The sequence below is a fragment of the Zerene cesonia genome, chromosome Z, assembly GCF_012273895.1.
Source record: "Zerene cesonia ecotype Mississippi chromosome Z, Zerene_cesonia_1.1, whole genome shotgun sequence".
NCBI lineage: Eukaryota > Metazoa > Arthropoda > Insecta > Lepidoptera > Pieridae > Zerene > Zerene cesonia.
Genome location: NC_052122.1, coordinates 1,214,723 through 1,234,157, shown reverse-complemented (window position 1 = coordinate 1,234,157; position 19,435 = coordinate 1,214,723). Strand labels below are relative to the sequence as shown.

At 33.0% G+C, this 19,435-nt stretch overlaps 2 protein-coding genes across 5 annotated transcripts in view; both read right to left on the bottom strand.

Moving 5' to 3' along the window:
• LOC119835856 (neurocalcin homolog) overlaps window positions 1–19,435 on the bottom strand; it is a 68,969-nt gene that overhangs the window by 24,373 nt on the left and 25,161 nt on the right. The gene's annotated exons all lie outside the window — the stretch shown is intronic.
• The window catches only part of LOC119835857 (neuronal calcium sensor 2), a 59,495-nt gene that overhangs the window by 15,177 nt on the left and 24,883 nt on the right, over window positions 1–19,435 (bottom strand). The window contains exon 1 of one of the 3 annotated variants that reach the window (XM_038360897.1): window positions 14,982–15,539. The exons of 1 other annotated variant lie outside the window; for it this stretch is intronic. The gene's annotated coding sequence lies outside the window, so the exon portion shown is untranslated. Of the gene's footprint in view, window positions 1–14,981; window positions 15,540–19,435 lie in introns of those variants that run through there. One more of the 3 variants, XM_038360899.1, reaches the window with a different exon arrangement.

Here is a 19,435-nt window from a genome sequence, read left to right as displayed (position 1 = left end):
TATATAACATTTACGACTAATTTCCTCCAGATACCGTAACAAATCTTTCTTAGTTCATATGTCAAACTAAAACCTTTGTATCTTCAAGGTAAATGGGAATAGATATGCTTATTCTTGGCAAGCGTGCCTCTTAGATAAAATCGCCACTCAACATTATGTGAGAACACAGGCCGCCAATGACTCATAAAAGAGTTTTTGCAGCAGTAAGAGATTTATTATTTATTGATTTCGAAACACAAAACGCGTCTAACATTTTTATTCAGAAATAATAATTTGGCAATTCCAACGATTTTTTGTATTAATTAACATATCTTGTTGTTATTTATCTATATTATCTATATTATAAGTACGAATAAATATCTATATATCACGGGTTGGCTCGGTCTTGTCATAAGAAGAAAAATATACTAAATGATAATTGTAATAAAGTAAGTTTAACATTGTATTTGTAAACAAAATATTATCTTCAAAAACACTGTTTCACCCGCGACTAACGCCTAGCAATAGGAAGTAATTATAAAGTTCATCTTAATCAGTCTTATTCTGATATATAAGCTAAATTATTGTAGTTTCATTAAAATCCATACAGCAATATTTACATGAAAGAGTAATAAATATCCATTAATACATACCTACAAATTTCGTTTATAATGTTAGTCTACTTACGTTATTTTTAAGAATTATATTTCATTCATTTCATTTTATAGTAGCTCTTACTCAACATAACATACGAAAATATATCTATTTTAAGTAGACAATTAGATGTACGAAAACTGCGAAAATTGAAGTGATACATATTTAGGTATAATTTACCCTACTGCGCTACTATGAATATATTAAAAACAAAAAAGCATTGCTGGAAATTTTCTCTTTATATTATATCCATCCAAGTTTAATATGTCCATAGACTAATTTCCTCGTTACATACTCGGAAAAGGGATATTGTCAAAGAACTACAAAATTATGTCTTTTTTTCAATAAAATAAAAATGAAAGTGGCAAAGTAAAAAATAAAATAAAAATCTCAATTACAGTAGTTTTCAACTCCCGTAGAACTATCCAAGTAAACCTAACTTATACGGGTAATACAATAGTAAATTATTACCATGTAATGAGCGGTTAGATTGATCCTGCTCGTCTGCAACCTACAAATGCATTTCCACGTCAATGGTCCACATCTTATACCTAGATAACATCGAGTTTAAAGTACAAAATATCAGACATTATATTATAATAGATTGTTATAGAAATATTTGATAAAACGCTTTATACAACATGCTTTGCGCATTTATCATATTATTATTAGTATTGTCTCACAGTGGAAACGAAAGGAATCTACAAGGAATAATTTAAATGAAGCGCTTTATTCCAAAATTGCGAATACTAAGAGATTGGTAGCGAATTACTATTACTTTAAATAATATATTGATGAGATGGAAAGACTTGAATGATAACTGTTTATATATAAGGACAGATAATTATAATGTGTTCCTGACAGTATGAGTGACATATTAGAATAAGATGATTAAACACAAAAAGGTGAATAAAAACCTTGGAACGTTGAATCATTGAATGAATTGATAAAGCAAAAATATGGGATCTGTTATTTTTCGTCTAGTTACGATTAAACGAAAAATTTAATATTTTTTTAAATTTTGTCAATTTTAAACAGCAGTAGCGAATTTTATGAGACACGACGCGTTTTCAACTGTATTTGAGTATTGCGATATGTAACTTACTGTAATGACGTACGTTCTTATCATAAAACGCAGTACAACACAGGTTAACGGATCATACGGATCGAGAAATATTTTGCTTACGTTTCTTAAGCCACGTTACATATGAGGAATATGTATTTTGAAATGAAATTTCTTCAGCTATGCAGTGGCGTGATACGGGCTACGCCAATACTCTCACGTCGATGCGAAGAGTACTCGAACGTTAAACTAGAGCCTCATAAGTACTTGTCTGTTTTCGATCTAATAAAAATAGCAATCATTCGATTCCGAATGCGAAATCTAAACCTTATCGAAGCCTTTTACTGCTGGAACAGTAATGGCAAAGCAAAAATAGTGGACGTTACTCGTTTTGGTGTTTTGTTGAATTCAAGGCTTACAGTTCATTAGTGTTACCAGAATGGTTATTAAGCTGATTCGTACACTAAAAATAATGATTAAAGCTAAAACCGAGCGTTAAGCTTACAGGTCACGGCAACTTAGCGTCCATTAAATAAATTTACATCAAATTATAGAAACTGAAGTAACAACTCCTTATAAAACTTTAGCAAATTAACGCTTATAATATAAATCGCTTCATAATCGTTGAAATATCCATATAATTATAAATAAACAAGTAGAAACTCAAAAGATGTTTCTGTAAAAAAATATGTTTAGCGATGGATGCTGCAGTGTTTTGGAATCGAAGCCTAAAATGTTGCACATTTATCAAATAGCCTGCGTACCTACGCAGGTGAAACAATGTTACATAAGGTAGAAACAGTATATTGGATAAAACATCTCTGCGGGAAATCGGTGGCCTTTCTCTGAGGCGTTCCTGTTAACCATCAATTTGCAAGCTAATCACGAGCAAATTGAGCTCGAATATTAAACACGTGTTAAACCTTGACCGATTAAGTGTCACCTCCAGTAAAACGGATAAATAAAGGCCGTTAGAGCTGATAACTTGTCGCCCGTGTTTCGTTCGCTGCCTGATTCTTTCCTCGAACCGCGGCCATGAGCGTCGCTAAGAATTAATGTCGTTACGTTATCGGCACATACTAGATGTATAAACCTTCACATAAACTTGTAATATGCGCTTAAGCAATATGCTTCATGTGTTGCAAAAAGAAACAACAAGGTTTAAACAAAGAAGCTATTTGTGTCATCACCTAAATACTAAGTCAGTAATACAATGTTACGGAGCCTCCTAAATTGGGGTTAGAAACGATGATCACGTTACCGCACAAAAGCAAGAACTATAGCATGAATAGATAGGTATATAGTGTAGTAACTCAACGGACGACCCAAAGCGGGGCTGCGGGCGTTTATAAAATTGTAAGCATGGCCTTTTGTGAACGAAGGAAAACTTTTGTCTCTAGTTCGTTAAGGTCAAGACGACATAATGGCAGATGTAACAAAGTATTCCTGTAATACTCGTGTGAATAAATAAAATTATGAAAGCAGGATAATTTATAAAGACTTCTCGTAAAGCAGCATTTCATTGTTGAATATGAATTTATATTTCACAAGATGTATATAGATAGATAGAAATTATGTTATCTTAAACATAACATAAATCTATTGCTTCGACATTTTTTAAAATGACACTTGATTTTTAAAGACTACACATACTTCTTGCATTGGTCGTCTAATTTAGAATAGCTATACCTTCATACACGGCTAAGATGATGGTAATAGATCAATCTACGTTACTTAACAAACGAAAAAAAAAACATCATTAGCAAAATACAAATCTGCATAAATCCGTCGGCCACGTGTATCTACTATAGGCGTTATACAAACACGAAACCAGTAACATGGTAAACGTCGAGCCGCACGTAATTGCACAAACTAATAGCGTGACACCGAAACGCCGCTGATGCATTACATTTACCTTCCCGTATACATAGTCTTTATAGAATAGACTAAGAGAATCACTTAGTAGTCTCGCTAAAATTTCAACTACACGTGCCGCGTGCTTTGATAATTGAACAACGCATAAGATCATTTTATGAATTCTACATAGTACACGTTAATTCGTTTTGCTCGGAACGATCGTGTTGTGGAGCTGTTCCATCTTCACTTGGCTTAATTATTTGAAAATTTCTGTATAAATAAATAAATTATACCATTAACATATTTTCCGATTTCTTCAATTTCATGTTCGTTTGCATATTAAAATAGAAAATTAAGGGCTATCGAAATTCCTCACTAAATGCTCATCCACAATGAACAGATGGGCCCGTATATTTTTTTAAGAAGAACGTTAGAACCTAAGAACGCTAACAATTTATTCAATTTGTACGCAATAAAATTATATTTGTTTTTGCAGGATCTCTAAACCTCAAAACAGTTGCTTCAACTGCCCGCAACTTCGTTTACCTATGTATAGTCGTATCTCGTTAAAGCAACAACCAAACAAATTTAAATTTAGTAGCAGTCCTGAGGCAGTATCTAGACTTGAAACACACTCAATATCAATGTAACAAAGCGAAAATACAAAATAAACCCTCCTACCAATATTCAAAGGAAATGAAAACGAGTAGTGAGAGACGTTCGATTATTTTGCGAGGGACGAGATAGTAGATTTTTACAGTTTATCTATTTACACCCAAGGACATACCTTCTAGGTATACCTTTAAACCTTTATGAAATACTTTACCTCGTTCTTCAAAGTATAATTTTCTCTAGGTAAAGACACTTAATTAAATGTACATAAAATACGGCACACATTTCACATATTCCATCTACTGAGGCTTAGTAATCCCCTACATAATAAGTTTTACCACAATACATTGAGTCGTATTGTGAAAGCCACCGTTGAACTCTGGCCGCAAATAAGATATAAAACATGTTCATGGCTAGAGGCGATGTTCGAGCACATTGCAGAGCAAACAAAGAAGTTCAATCACAATTCGAAACTGCTCGGGCTGATATCTAAGGTTTCCTCTTGAACAACTAGTGCACACTTCCGTCGTCGATATAATACTCCTACGATACACACCACCTATATAACGTGCACGAGACATCCTCATCCACTCTATTTACAATCGTTTCTAATAGAATTGAAGTAATAATCCGTGTTGCATTCTACAATATCTTTTTTTTTTTTATAGTACCTACAAATCCATACTAAATAATATTATAAGATTCTGACCAATAAATTCATTTCCAATGCGAAACTCTGTACTTCTCTCTGTCTCTGCTTCAAGCCTATACTTTAAAACCTTTGGATAAAACGATTTGGATAAAATTTGGCACATGGATAGATGGCAACCTAAGAAAGTCTATAGGAGAGATTTTTTCCCAGAAATCCCAAAAGAATGGGAATCGTGCGGGTTTTTCTTCGCGGGCGTAAAGCAAGAATCATAAATGCGAATAATTATCTAGGCGTGAAGAGGAAACCTTGATACCTGTCCATCTTTTTCTTTGACTACACGGGCGATTTCCATATTTATAAAATAACTTTGTATCGGTAGGTTTGATTGTATATAATGTTCAGTGCTTATTATCGAGAAATTTCTCGAAAAAACATTTGGAAATATGGAACAACGAAGTCTCGATCCTATTTCAATCATCACAAATTGATTCCACAGTCTCGCTAACTATTATGTCAATTTCGAGCCGGAGTTGAGCATTTTCTACTTGAACTGTTATTGTACTTGAGGAACAGATTTACTAGAGACGTCAATTAACATTAACAATCGTAAGATTTTTTTTCAAGAATAGAAAAATTTTGAACATTAGGCGGAATACAAACGTTTTTCTATACTTTCGAAATTTTCTCATTTAAATATGAATCCTACAAAGAAAAAAAAATTAACGATCACTTTTAATCATTTTCATTTCTATACACATTAAAAGTATTGTATTATCATACGTGGGACATAAAATTTACGAAAGGTTTCAGACAATAAGAATAAAAAGTTATACACAATGGCAACAGCTAGAACCTTACTAACAACTTCCTCCTAATGGCACTTAGGAAAGGGTCCAGAGATTGTTTTCGTCGATCTCACAAAGAGTTTTCAGAAAAAAATATCTAGTCATTGATAAATTCTGTACTTTGTTGACAAATTTACACGTCGAGGCAAAGTTTCAATCCATGCTAATAAATATTTGGCATCAACGACGTAGTTTAAATGTCTCATGCTAGCATGTTAATTAATAAGCATACACTTTGTTACAGAATGTCACGATGAATACATGAGCAATATTTCGTAACTATATAATGCATATTACCTTTATTTCATTTAACGCGAGTATTATAAAGTTGGTAATTAAAAAACTTGGAACAATTGCAAATCCGTGTATCCGCTCCAATGCATGTTCATTTTATTGATATATTTTTTTTAGAAAACAACAATGTCCAACTTGTTCTAAGTTCTTCTGTCCTTAAAAATATGAGCATTCCTTTTTAGATATCAAAACTAAAATATTTGCCCAGTACCTTGTATTACTGCAACGAGCAATGCCAATTAATATATTTACGATCAGTAAAAAACTAATCTATATTGCGACTGATTTTAAATAATTATTAAACGGCAGGTACCTATCAGTATACCTAACAAGAACGCTGCTTTCAAGTTCTCTTCTAAATGAGCGCCGTAATTGGTAGTTTTTCTCGTTTCTCGCGGACATTAGCAATAATAAAAAAAGCAACGCCACACAGACAAGACTATTTTGTATTACTTAGATATTAATGAGCAGGAAACTGAAATCTTAAATTTTAATTCTATAATGTCGTTGCAATTTCATAATAGAGATAGGTTGTAAGTAGACTGACGCAATAGGTAATAGCTTTTTACAAAGAAATAGGTTTGTAATATACTACTAGCTCTCCATCCGTGGCTTGGCTCGAGCAACAAAAAAAAACGCACAGTAAAAATAGCAGTCAAGGGATTAAGATAAACGGTCCCGGACTATATCCCGCATATTTCCCGCTTCCGTGAAATTTTCGAGTAGAAAACTGTTCTGTGACCTTTCTCGGATCACAAACTATCTCTGTACTTAATTTTATTAAAATCGATTCATTTGCTTAGAAGTAACTTTCGCATTAACTTTAGTAGAGATGGAGTATGTACCTTGAAAGACTGCAATTGTTTCACTTGGAATTTTATGGTTAAAACTATCTTCACCTCCCACCCATTTTCCGCTATCACACTTGTCATACTATCTGTGTTGAGAATAAAACTTTGCCAAGCGAAAAGAGAGACTCCCACGTCATAACCAGAACTTGCCAACTTTATGGCAGAAATAGTTTATAGCCTTAATACTTCACATTCATAAATATACATTTACTAGTGACATTCGTTAACATTATTAAACAAAGTCGCCCGCAACATCTATCTATACTGTCCCGAAGAAACTAAAATAGTACTAAACTGATTTCATTACACTTTTCAACAACAACAGTTACTAATCCCTGAGCAGGGTTTTAGTGTAAAATAAAATAAGATTTTATGTCAATGGCATGCGGCATGCGGATCTGGATACAATCCGACGATATGAGTTCAACATGTCGGAAAAAATTAAGCCGATCGGAAGCTTCCACTGGAAACGCCGCCAAATCGTTTTGAGTTTTGACAAAACAATCTACGGGATTGTTTCCCTTTTTATAGATCTAACAAAAAAAATAGCGATAGTACAATCGATCTATTTCCCAAGATAACAAACATCAATGATGACCGTTTTTTTGTTTACATTAAGTTACTATTATAATATGGGTTATGTACAAAACTGTTTAAAATGCCTTATGCCTTATTCAATTAAATACATTGTTTCGTTATGCATTTCATACAAATAAAAATTGCCTCAGTATATGAATAAATTTTATTAACTATATATAATCTTATGACATAGGGCCATAAGAATATTGATGACGCGAAGCGAATATGTCGCTAACTTGCTACTACCCCTCACGGCGCTTACTTTGCCTTCGTTTGCTTAGTTTATTATTCTTATTGTTTAATATTTACCCGAACGACGTTTCAAAAACGAAGGTTTACCATTCGAGGGAAGTCGGTGGCCTCTGCTGTAGAAAAGTATTATTATACTATAAGTTTATACATTACTAGAAACGATAATAGATTCGCATGCTCCCTAACATTTATATTGATAAAAAACAAACAATTTCAAACAAACGCTGCATCAATATTTGCTCGTTCAACCAATGCATTCACGAGTGTGTGCAAGTAACTAATCATATAAAGTAAACGTACTGCGATAATCGCAAGTCAATCTTGTCGATAACTGGGGGTCAATTAACCGATGTCGTGTTACCAATTTAAGTACCTATGTAATTACGTCATTAGTCTATTGTTTTACGACCTTAAGTCGCCATCTTGAATGCCGGGTTATAATTGTCTGTATAATAACTTGCATTTGGAAAATAAAGCTATCTTTTTGCATGATAACATCATCGATCAAATTTCTGAATTAATACCTAAATGAAAACTTGTGTTTATTTATTTATTGCTTTAAGGATCACCAACAGGACATATACAGGTAACGGATAGAAAGCTTTTTGAAATTACACTTATAGTTTTAGTGTTAAATCTAATATTGTAGGTAGATGTAGATTAGGGTTTAATTTAGGTGAGTAAATGGTCTCAATTCTCATTACGGTAAATGTATTTTTCAAAGGACTGAAAGAAGCAGGTCGCAAGACTTACTTCTAGATCATAAAAGGCGAGGGAATTAGTAAAGCTCTTTACCTCTACAGATTCAGCATTGTTTTCAGCGTATTTCCTTCAACTGAAATAAGAGACTAAAGAACGCTAAAAATGTTCTTGGTAATAAAAACTCTACTGCAATAAATTCAAAACCAACAGAAAGAAAATTCCGAATAAGAAATGAATTGTTAGTCAAAGTCTTATTAAATTTACTTAAATGCCTTTGGCGGAATAACAACATTTGACGTCAATTTCACTTAGAAGCCGCCTTGGAATGAAATTAGCCGACCGCATTTCTGTGTTATAATATATTGAAAAAGTTATTTTTTGTACCCAATGTACAAGATACATAGAGAAGAAAAACATATATAGAGGTGCTGGAGGCATTAGAAGATATTGCTTATAGATGATAATAGTGGAAATAAATTTTGTGATATGATCACACCATTTCTTCTATAAATCTTATTTTTATAATTCTAGAAACACTCTCAATAACGGCATATATATATATAAATATATGCATTTGTTAGTCTGCTTGCGCTTATCTGAGGAACTATAGTACTCGTAAAATATTTAAAATTCTTTCACCGTTCTATATGAACGTGATCGACGAGTGCTATAGACTATATACTATCGGCGAAACTGGGGCGCAACATTTGTTATACCTATAAATATCATCATTTTACGATTAAAAATACGTAAAACATTTCAATTAAAAACAGTAGTTAAATTTTAAAGTAGTGGGTCAGTAATTAAACCCTGCCTGACGGAGTGTATTGTTTAGGGCTTTACATGTATAATAACACACTTCCAAATGTCAACAGCAGCGCTTGCTAACAACTAAAATATAATCATCGTAGAAGTGTACATTGTACATTCAAAACGACAACAAAACAAGTCACCGCTATAATAGCACTGCCATAAATATAATTGAAAACATTTTCATTTATGAAAGTTCACGTAACATTTAAAACGAAATAATCAATATACCTAGGTACCTATTGCATTATGTATGAAGTATGATTCTAAGAAAATGCTTATTTTAAATAGTATAGTTAAATTTTGATATTGCGTTTTCACAGAATATTGTGAGTCTTATTTTGTACGCCGTATAATGCAATTTTCTTCATCACAACCACACAGTCAGAACTTTCTAGATACATTAAAAAGCCGAGTGTTAAAACCGAGCCAACCTGATACTAAACAATATTGACATGAGTCCCTATAACATGTTTAATTCAACAGACTATCTTATCGCAATAAGGTATCGCGATCAGGTGAGCTGCTTTAGATGCATTTGAACGAATTCCTTTAAAGACTAAATTGTTCCTCCACGATAATGTCATCGACAGACGCCGATTACACAATATTATCCAGTCGGCATGTCCAAATTCAACATTTTATTAATCGATTCACTTTGATATAATACGTGTAATATATGTTATATATTTGTGTGTATTACATTTATGTTTACTATAAAATTTATCACTCTCAATAATAAAAGAAAAGATGAAGTAGGAGTTCCGCAGTTTCTTCGCTATTATACCAACAAATAGGACAATATTCTGCACGGGAATCTCTTTCTAAACATACTTGACTTACAAAGTATTATAAAAGTCCCATTCATACTAGAAAAAGTAAATACGGCTTAGGGCGCGTTCAAAGGACATTTCTCAACGGCACGGCTTTAAATTTTTATTACATAGAGATTTTATGTGCGGAAATTTATATCAGCCATTAGAAATTTAGAAATTTATATTTTATATGCCTTCGTTAAAATTTATTGAAATTTGTATACACATCGTCGAACATTTTAGCAACTGTGAATTTATAAAAAATTAAATACATACAAGTACCCAAATGTGTCGAATTAAAATAGTGGCGCGTAGAAAACGTAAAGGTATGAGAATTCAAGCCCGTAGGTATGTCTCTATTGACGAAACCATCGGAACCAGGACAAAAGCATTAAAACGCAAACAATAATTAATTAGACCATACAAAATCGACGACACCAATTTGCCTTTGAACGTTAATTTGCTAAGGAAAGAGATTTGTGGCTGAAGAGGAAATTTAATGACATTCTGGAAGAAAACAATCTCTGAAGATAATTTCAGGCCATAAAATGATTTTAAGAAATTATGAAGAACAGTCATATTGATAAAATGATTCCGTTCATCTCAATAGCAACTCGTTTAATTTATATTCACGATAAAAAATTGTTATTGGGAAATCCATTTTCAGTTCAGTACAAATTGTTTTCTCAGTTTTATAATATATACAGATGAAACTACATTCCACATTTAAATTCATTCATTCTTTCAGTAACCTTTCATCATTCGTATCTTGATTGCTTGTTATTTCAATAAACCGTAGTTAATATAGCTTTAATTGCAACGCATCGCGATAAAATGATAAAAATGCGAAGTACCTATCAGAGACATTATTTTGAATTGTTAAATTAATATACAACAAATACATTATGCCATATTTACCTACCTATTCATAGGTACCCGGTCACTATCACTCTGTAAAATAAATCTGATTTTATCCCTCGAATGACCTAATACCGAAATGAAATCTTATTAAATAAGCATTTGTTGTCTACCCTGATCGAAAAACAAAAGCAGTGGGTATAAAAATCAAATAAATGTCAATCAAATTAATTTGTGAGAACGCTGACAACAAGTACTCATCTACATTTACGGGTTGATCGCAATATTACGGTAACGACTTGTTAGAAATATTTTTAATACACAATTACGTACAGCAATTATTTGTTACATATCATTTCGACGGCAAACATAATTTATAACTCCAATCTCATCAGTGTACATTTACAATGCTTGATCACAACTATTTAGAAAAATAATGTACAATGCACTATTCCTGCGCATAGATAGATGATACGATGGCACCTAGTACCTACCAATACAGTATCTGATAAAATGATAGATAAAATAAACGTTGTTACAGGAAAAGCAGAAGATACCACAAAATAATAGTAAAGTGAATGGTAGTTGAACGTTCTGTTCTTCCTAGGAATATATCACGATAGCTTCCTTTTTCTGTAACGGAACTAGAAGGTAGTAGGTAATTTATTAATTAGTTTCCTTCCACCCTCACTTTGCAGTGTAAAGGACGACAAACAATTTCTTGTTTAAGTAGTGAACAGCGACGTGACGTTAAAAAACTTGTGGTTTTATCGGACAATCCAATAAAGATAAATGTCGGGACGGTTTGTGTCTCACCTAGTTGGTTCAGACGACTTAAAGAGAGAAAAAAGTAAGCGTTCATAAAAACTGCGAATAGAAGTAAAATAATATTTGCCCCCATCCAAAAAAACTTAACATCCCTCCAAAAGAAGTTTCCACTTCAAAAAAGTTTCACTTATTTTGGAATTGAACATATTATATATTGAGTCACTTGAAAAGACACGTAAATAAATTATTTTCTGAGTCAACACCTATCCGTTCTCTCTGATGGAATCCACGAATCCACATTTTTATAACATTTCAATAAATCCAGAAGTAAAAATCTACCCCATTAATTCTCAATGCAAATTCCAAATAAAGAATCGAAATGGAATCAAAAGTAAATATCATTAAAGTCCAATCTAAATATGTTTAATGTATTTGATACCTATTCTTATAGGTATCTCGAGTTTTCATTTCCACAAATTTTTATCTCGGATGCAAGCATTGCTTATTGGAATGGAAATCTGATTATATCGCCATTTTGTTTTCGATTATACTTTAAAAAAGCATTGAAGATTTTAATAAGAATTTTTGTTTATACTGTAAAGACGTATTAATGTAGTTTTAAATATGACGTCGTCCAACGAATTATCCGGCGACACCACAATATGCAGTGTGTTTCAGAATACGCATTTTTTTGTTTTTTCCATAAACCATAGCACTTTCCGTAATGCTATTCTTTATAAGATTAGAACCGTAGGAATAAATACCTCGTCCATTTCAAATAAATATTTGAAAAGATCACTATTGATTCGGTGTGGCTCAATAGATTTGTATTAAAGTGATTGATAAGATATAAATCAGGTAATTAAATCACTACTTCATACGAAGAGAGTAGAAAAGTGTAGAGAAGAGTCGAGAACGGATCGACACATTATTTTAAACGTGAAAAAAGTGAAGCCGGGGCAGACCGCTAGTATTATATAGTTATACGTAGGTATATTCTCTAAAATACTATCTATGATAATATATAGAAATCTATATAACTATTGGCATTTGCAATATCGAATTCTATAAAGCTTACGAACCTACCCAGCGACTTCATAACAGTACAATAATAAGCTTTCAAAGTTATCTCATAATAAGTCATTGTTCTCAGAATTCTCCATTTGATAAAAACGGTATTGTGTGATTAAAATCAAATACTAAATTTCTTTATACTAAATTTCTTCTCTTCGTTTGTGTTTTTTTAGATTTTATAGGGTAATCTGGATCTAATGCACTGATTTTGAAAATGATTTAACAAAAAGAGAACAATATTATTCGGGAGTAATGTGTTTTTTCCCCAGGTCAACTCAGGCGAAGCGGGAACATTCGGCTCGGCTTGTATTCGATATGTTTGTCATACAATTAACATCCTACTAATTTTATAAATGCGAAAGTTTGTATGGATGTGTGTGTGTGTGTTTGTTACTCTTTCACGCAAAAACTACTGAACTGATTGCAATGAAATATGGTACGTAGACAGCTGGACAACTGGAATAACATATAGGCAACTTTTTATCCCCATATTCCTATGGGACATGGACTCACGCGGGTGAAACTGCGGGGCACAGTGTTTCATAAAATGCACTTGTATATGTACTAATTTTGGAGCTTCTCATTATTATTTTATGGGTCGTAAAATTCAATACCGGCTAGCGGAAAAAAACGAAGTAACTTGATTGTTAAATCAAATAAAAACTTTAAATGAAAGCGCATTTATAATACCCTCCAGGAAACTTTTTTCAAAACGACTCGAAAGTATTTGAATAAGGACGCAAACTGTCCATTGAAAGTTTTCTTTGAATGCATGGAATTGAAATGTGCTAACTAAGTTGAAACTAGTCTTGCTGCGCGTAACCGTATTACGCTAGTTATCGCATATTACGAGGATTAAATTAGCACCGCGTTAAGTTTTAAATTCATGTATATGGTTTCACCATTCATGAGCGATCAAATTTAAATTGGTTTTATACTAGAAATTAACTGACCCTGGGTAACCGTTTTTATTACTTGTATTTTTTTTTTAGAAAATTTTTTTAGACCCAGAGGGAGACGGAAACCATGTCAAAAAATAATCATTAAAATGTTCAAAGCTAGTTACAAAACACGACTTTCTTTTGTAAGTACAAACGTTAATTATGTTGCACCTTATAAAAATTGTTGTCACCTGTAATTACACAAAGCAGAGCAGAAATGCTTTTAATAACTAGACGTCGCTCGTTCTCTCACTTGTATGATTCGCATTAAGTCGTATAATCCTATAATCAGCGTACACAATTTGCTTTATTTTTTATTTATTACATTCTTTTGCTTTCACTTCTACAATATTTATTATAATTCATATATATATATATATATATATATATATATATATATATATATATATATATATATATATATATATATATATATATATATATATATATATATATATATATATATATATATATATATATATAAATACACTACTGGTCACGGTTTAGGGTACACTTTCATCGTTCAGCCCGTTCTCCTATTTGTGATTGCTCTTAAATAATTAATCAATATTATATAGATCGATACAAGATCTTGGAGAAGCTTGTATTCAACTATATTGCTCCATGTATTTAAAACGTACTTTAAATTTAATTATATCTCATCTACCAAAAATGTTTTGAGCAAGTAAATTTTCGACGGCCGAAAGACGCCTCTTGAATTATATATTATTTATATGAGTACTTACTATACTAGTTGTTCGCTTGGCGCCGTCCGGGTCGTTGTTATACTATTGAATGACGACTAGTTATTATCCTTATCCAACGAACCAAAAATCATAGAAATCCGTTAAGCCCAAACAAGTTTTTCTCATAGGAAAATATAGGTATGTATAGATACAGTATTTAAAAACAAGAACCTTAATTTATTTCTTTACAAATAATAAATAAATTTCGGCAGCCTAGGCACCGACAGAACAATAAATCTTTAAGACATGCGCAGTAAAAACAATATGAAATACTTAGTCACGTGACTACGGAATTTTTTAACCGCTGAAATATTTGTAATACAATTTATTATAGACTAATCTGTTACGTATTCTAATGCCAGTATAAAATATATACTTTCCGATACAAAGGTAAGTGATTGTTGCGGTTTACGGTTTTACAATCTAACTTTAGAATCATATACCAGATGGCTCACTAACTCTCAATAGAAATATTTTACGTACTGGAGTGCGTAAGTGTAAACCTTTTATTATATCTCAGAAGTTATTTTTTTATATAAAATCTAAATTAAAAATATTTTAAACATTCGCTTAATAAGCTATGTAAATTAATGCACGGCAACATCAAATTAATTTTTAAAAATACTTACCTAGATTTCTTCTTCGCTCGAATCAATTAAATATGCGAGAGGACCCCTCAGTAAATGTTAGGTGCACACAAAGTACCTTATGTCACGTCTCTAATTGGCAAGCGCGAGCATGATCGAATAAAATAAGTTACACGGCGCGTAAACAGCACAGCAAGGCCGGCGCCGACGGCGACCGTTAGGCGAATATCCCGAGAGAACGTCGTGCACGAACGACCACACGTAATATTCAGATCGATACCGGGACTAAGGCGCGCTCTCTTCAAAATGTACCGAACTCGACCGTTGGACCGATCGACAAGTGGCTTGGGACACGGCAAGAACCGGTGAAGACCTAACGCCAGGGACACATCAACAAATTACTTGCCAGTGACGAAGCAACGGCCGAAATGACGCTCCTCCGCTCTGCATATCATTTTAAATCATGACGTAGGGGGAGTCGCATGAATCTTTGGGAGCATGCGCAATGGAGAGTAGGCGCGGCGGAAAGCGGCGGAGGTGGAGGCGACTATGGCGGACCGTGAGGAACAAAGCGAAGGCACGCCGCGTTACCGCGGATGACTGTGGATCGCTAAGAAGCCGCACCGTACGCGCGGCCTTACCACCGACCAAGACGCACGCAACACCATCGATCATCGACACGCACCGTCGCGACCTCCACAACACTTCACTACACGAGCCAACCTCTTTAAATATATCGATTGTAGGCATTACATGCAACTGCCAACAGAGGCTAAAACCTAATTCAAGCTAAATAAAAACTTGACAATAAAGTGAGTCAACGAAACCGTCAAAACAACGGCAATCGATATTCACCCTTATGACGACGTAGTAAACTTATTACACGAACTTGTTTCATTTTTTACCTTTGCGGCAAATTGGCGCTACAGCTGATGTAATTTACGATTGAAATATGAAGTAAAATACATTTCAACTCTAATTAATAGAAATATTAAATTTCCTTTGAATAGAGTAAGCATATTCGTTCGAAAGCAAATGAGAGTTAATTTTATAGTGGAATTTATTTTAGTCAGGGTTTTATTGAAACGATAAAGCTGTTTTATTTTCCACCACTAAAATAAGCTTTCAGTGTTACTACTTCGACTCATATACAAGGTTTATGTGTACCTATATACCGCGTAACAGATAGAAAAAAATCCTTTATTATATTTATGCTAACTGTTTGACTGTTTGCCCCGGTTCTACCCAGGTAGACGAGCATTAGTTGTAACTCAGTCAAATTAAAAAAAAAATATGTTATCCTAATGCCAGCGGAGAAAATTCAAACATAAAAATCATTACAAAAAAATAATAATCATTACAATCCGTTCAGTTACTCATTCTTGATATATAAGTGGTGTAACTAACAAGACTTTGTTGTATTTCAAAATGTTTCTATGAGGTACTAGCTAGTCGGACCGACAACTCCTGGTTTGATTTTAATTTTTTAACAGTTAATATTTTCTTCTAAAACTTACATGACACATGTAGAGAAACGTGTTTGTATTAGGTGTGTATGTAACTATTAGTTTTCACTTTGCATTAAAAGATTTTCACATTGCAATAAACATAAATCAATTGACATCGGAACGAGAGCAAACGTAAAGTATTGATTTATCTAGCCTACCTACGTTTGTGTGGATGACGCCCAAAATGAGTAAAGCAAACAATTGTAGATGTTTTAAATTACCTGACTATACGATTACATACACGAAATGTTAGGATTTAATGCATTTAAAGTCTCCGTCGAACTAAACATGTCTTTTTTTAGTTATTATTGTAAAGAACAATTGTACTGCAATGTATTTAGATATTATACATATAATTCAAAACTCTACATTAGTGAATGATGTCAAATAAGATTAATATTTGGTTATATACGTTATTAGACACAGCAGTGACCATCTCGCATTTTATAATATGTACTCTTTCTACATGTAATGATGTGCATTGCTCGGAAATAAAAATGTAAGCTTCGACGATATAAAACTATTTTTGACATTTATAACGACCGAACACGCAGTCATTTTAGCACGCGGCTTCGGAATCAATAAATTTCGTATCTGAATATTATGATATCAATGAGTTAACAAATTTATAAATTCTAAATAAGAATTTTACATTGTAGGCTTTCTGAATAGTTTTGTAAATGAATTGTGAAAAATGATGACTCCATAGTAGCTATTAAATTTAATTAATAACAATTTAGGTTATTTATTTTGTCAAGTTGCAATTCTAACATATTATTAAAGACGAAATTTCCAAAAAGTGTTTAGTCCCACCTAGACTAGCTAGCAGATTCATTTAGTAATTAGACAGATCCTTCAAATATAACTAAACCATGCCTATAATTAAAATACCTACATCATACCTTTTATGCAAATAACCTGTGTGTGATTATGTGTGTGAGTTAGATCAATTTGGTTTTTTAAATGTACAGCACATTAAATTAGCAACCACATTAAAAGAACTTCCACGCCTTTTCTTCTCTAAGGAGATTCCCTCCATGCGTGAACCGAGTCAATCAACCCGATACGTGGTCGGACTACAATTTACAAGAACCCAAATTCGGCGCAAATAAAAGTTTGTTGTTGAATTTTAACTGATCTTTATAAATTCTTTTTCGATGAGGTGTTAAAATCCCTAGTAGATCGGTCAATTTAGACCGAAAAATAAGGGTGAAGTTACTAAAATTCCCCTTCACCTGAAAATTGGTAAAGGTATTTAGTTCAAAATATAACTGAACGGAACACGGGAAAAGATTCCCCTTTTATCTTATCAAGCTTTTCGTATGTTCATGGGCGGTGGTGTTCGCTTACCATCAGGCAAACCATCAGCTCAGTTGCCCGGTACTAGGTAAGTACATAAAAAACTTACCATAACGGCAAACAACATTGCATTCCTTTTTTTATTCTTGACCTATGGCAATATATTTCCAAGCACCTGAATCAGGAATTGTTTTGTAATATTTTACCAATTTTCGGCTTAATGGGAATTTTTGAATCCTTGAATGTCTAAACTGACCGGACTTTATCAAGATTTTGATTTAATACAAAAAAATAATCCAGACGTGTTAATCATTCTATTTGAATGCATAAGTAATAAATGGAAGACAGTGTGGTCACTCTTCAGTAACAAAAATCCGAATGCAGCTTTATGTAACATCAAGTGTGCTTGTCAAGCACGTAGAGTAATTGCTTGTCAAGCAGTTTTGACCGTCCAGGGAGTACTTAATGTAGAAACACGACGGCAAAAGGTCGTAAATAGCAAACTCCCTTATAAAAGTAAACGACAAGTTGTGCATTTTTAAATAACATTTCCTATAATACCTCAAACCAGTCTTCATTTTACAACCGTAATAAAAGGAGAACATTACAGATTATCACAATTATATATTGAAAAATGGGGAAAGTCTACAACCGCACCTTTATGATTTCCAGTGAATTCTTAAACACAAAGCCTTTCTGCACGTAATACAATGTTGCAATAAAAGAAACTTTGCTAGGAAAAGCGGACGGAGAGTTGTTAAAATTTTGAAAAGGAAACTTTATCTAACGAGCAAATAGTGCAATTGAAATAGCAAAAAAATGAACATTACCGTAGTCAATGCGACATCGTTATCTTTTTGCAGTTTTGAATATAGATTCAAACGGAGATAGCTTCGATCCGAAATTAAACATCTTTTCACAATTCGCTTCGATGCGATTTTGCAATAAATTATAATGTTTACATATTACCTTTATGTATGATGTGGTTAAGGCTTGAAGAAAAAACAGACAGATAGACAGACCGTTATATCATGATTTACTTATAAACTTCGTTCGTGGCCCGCGACTTCGTTGGCGTGAACTTTGAACGTGAACAAACTGGAGGCATTCAATAAAAAATAGATTTATAATAGATTTAATTCTCAACTTTTCCAAATTTCCGCAGATACCGTTGATTTCAACATCAAATGTTCAAATCTAGATTATTATAAATCGACAGAAAGTGCCCCTCAGACTGAACAACTTGCTGTGTTGTGCTGTTGGAGTTCCACATCGGGAGTTCCAAAACTTCGATTTCTATGTCCATCAGACTGAACAATGTTTGCTAAAACCTCATTCCTATACACGTTATAGTGTATTTGAGCTCTTGGAGATCCATATCAGGTGTTCATAATTTTCAAATTTATACTCTAATCAGAAAATGCTCATCACATGTAACAATTTTTTGTTATGGCACAATTTTTATCTAGTTCCAGTTCCCGAAATAAATCAAAGCCTATACTTTGTTGCCCAGACTACCTATACAATAAAAAAGCTTTCATTCCAACCCCCCACATGGTTCCAGAGATTAGCGTGTACAAACAAACAGACAAACATGCAGATTTTTTTTTTAGGTTCGTGCTCTATTGCAGTTTTAAAATTATTAGATGACTTTCCGTTAATAAATTAAATGTGTTTTTTAAATACAGT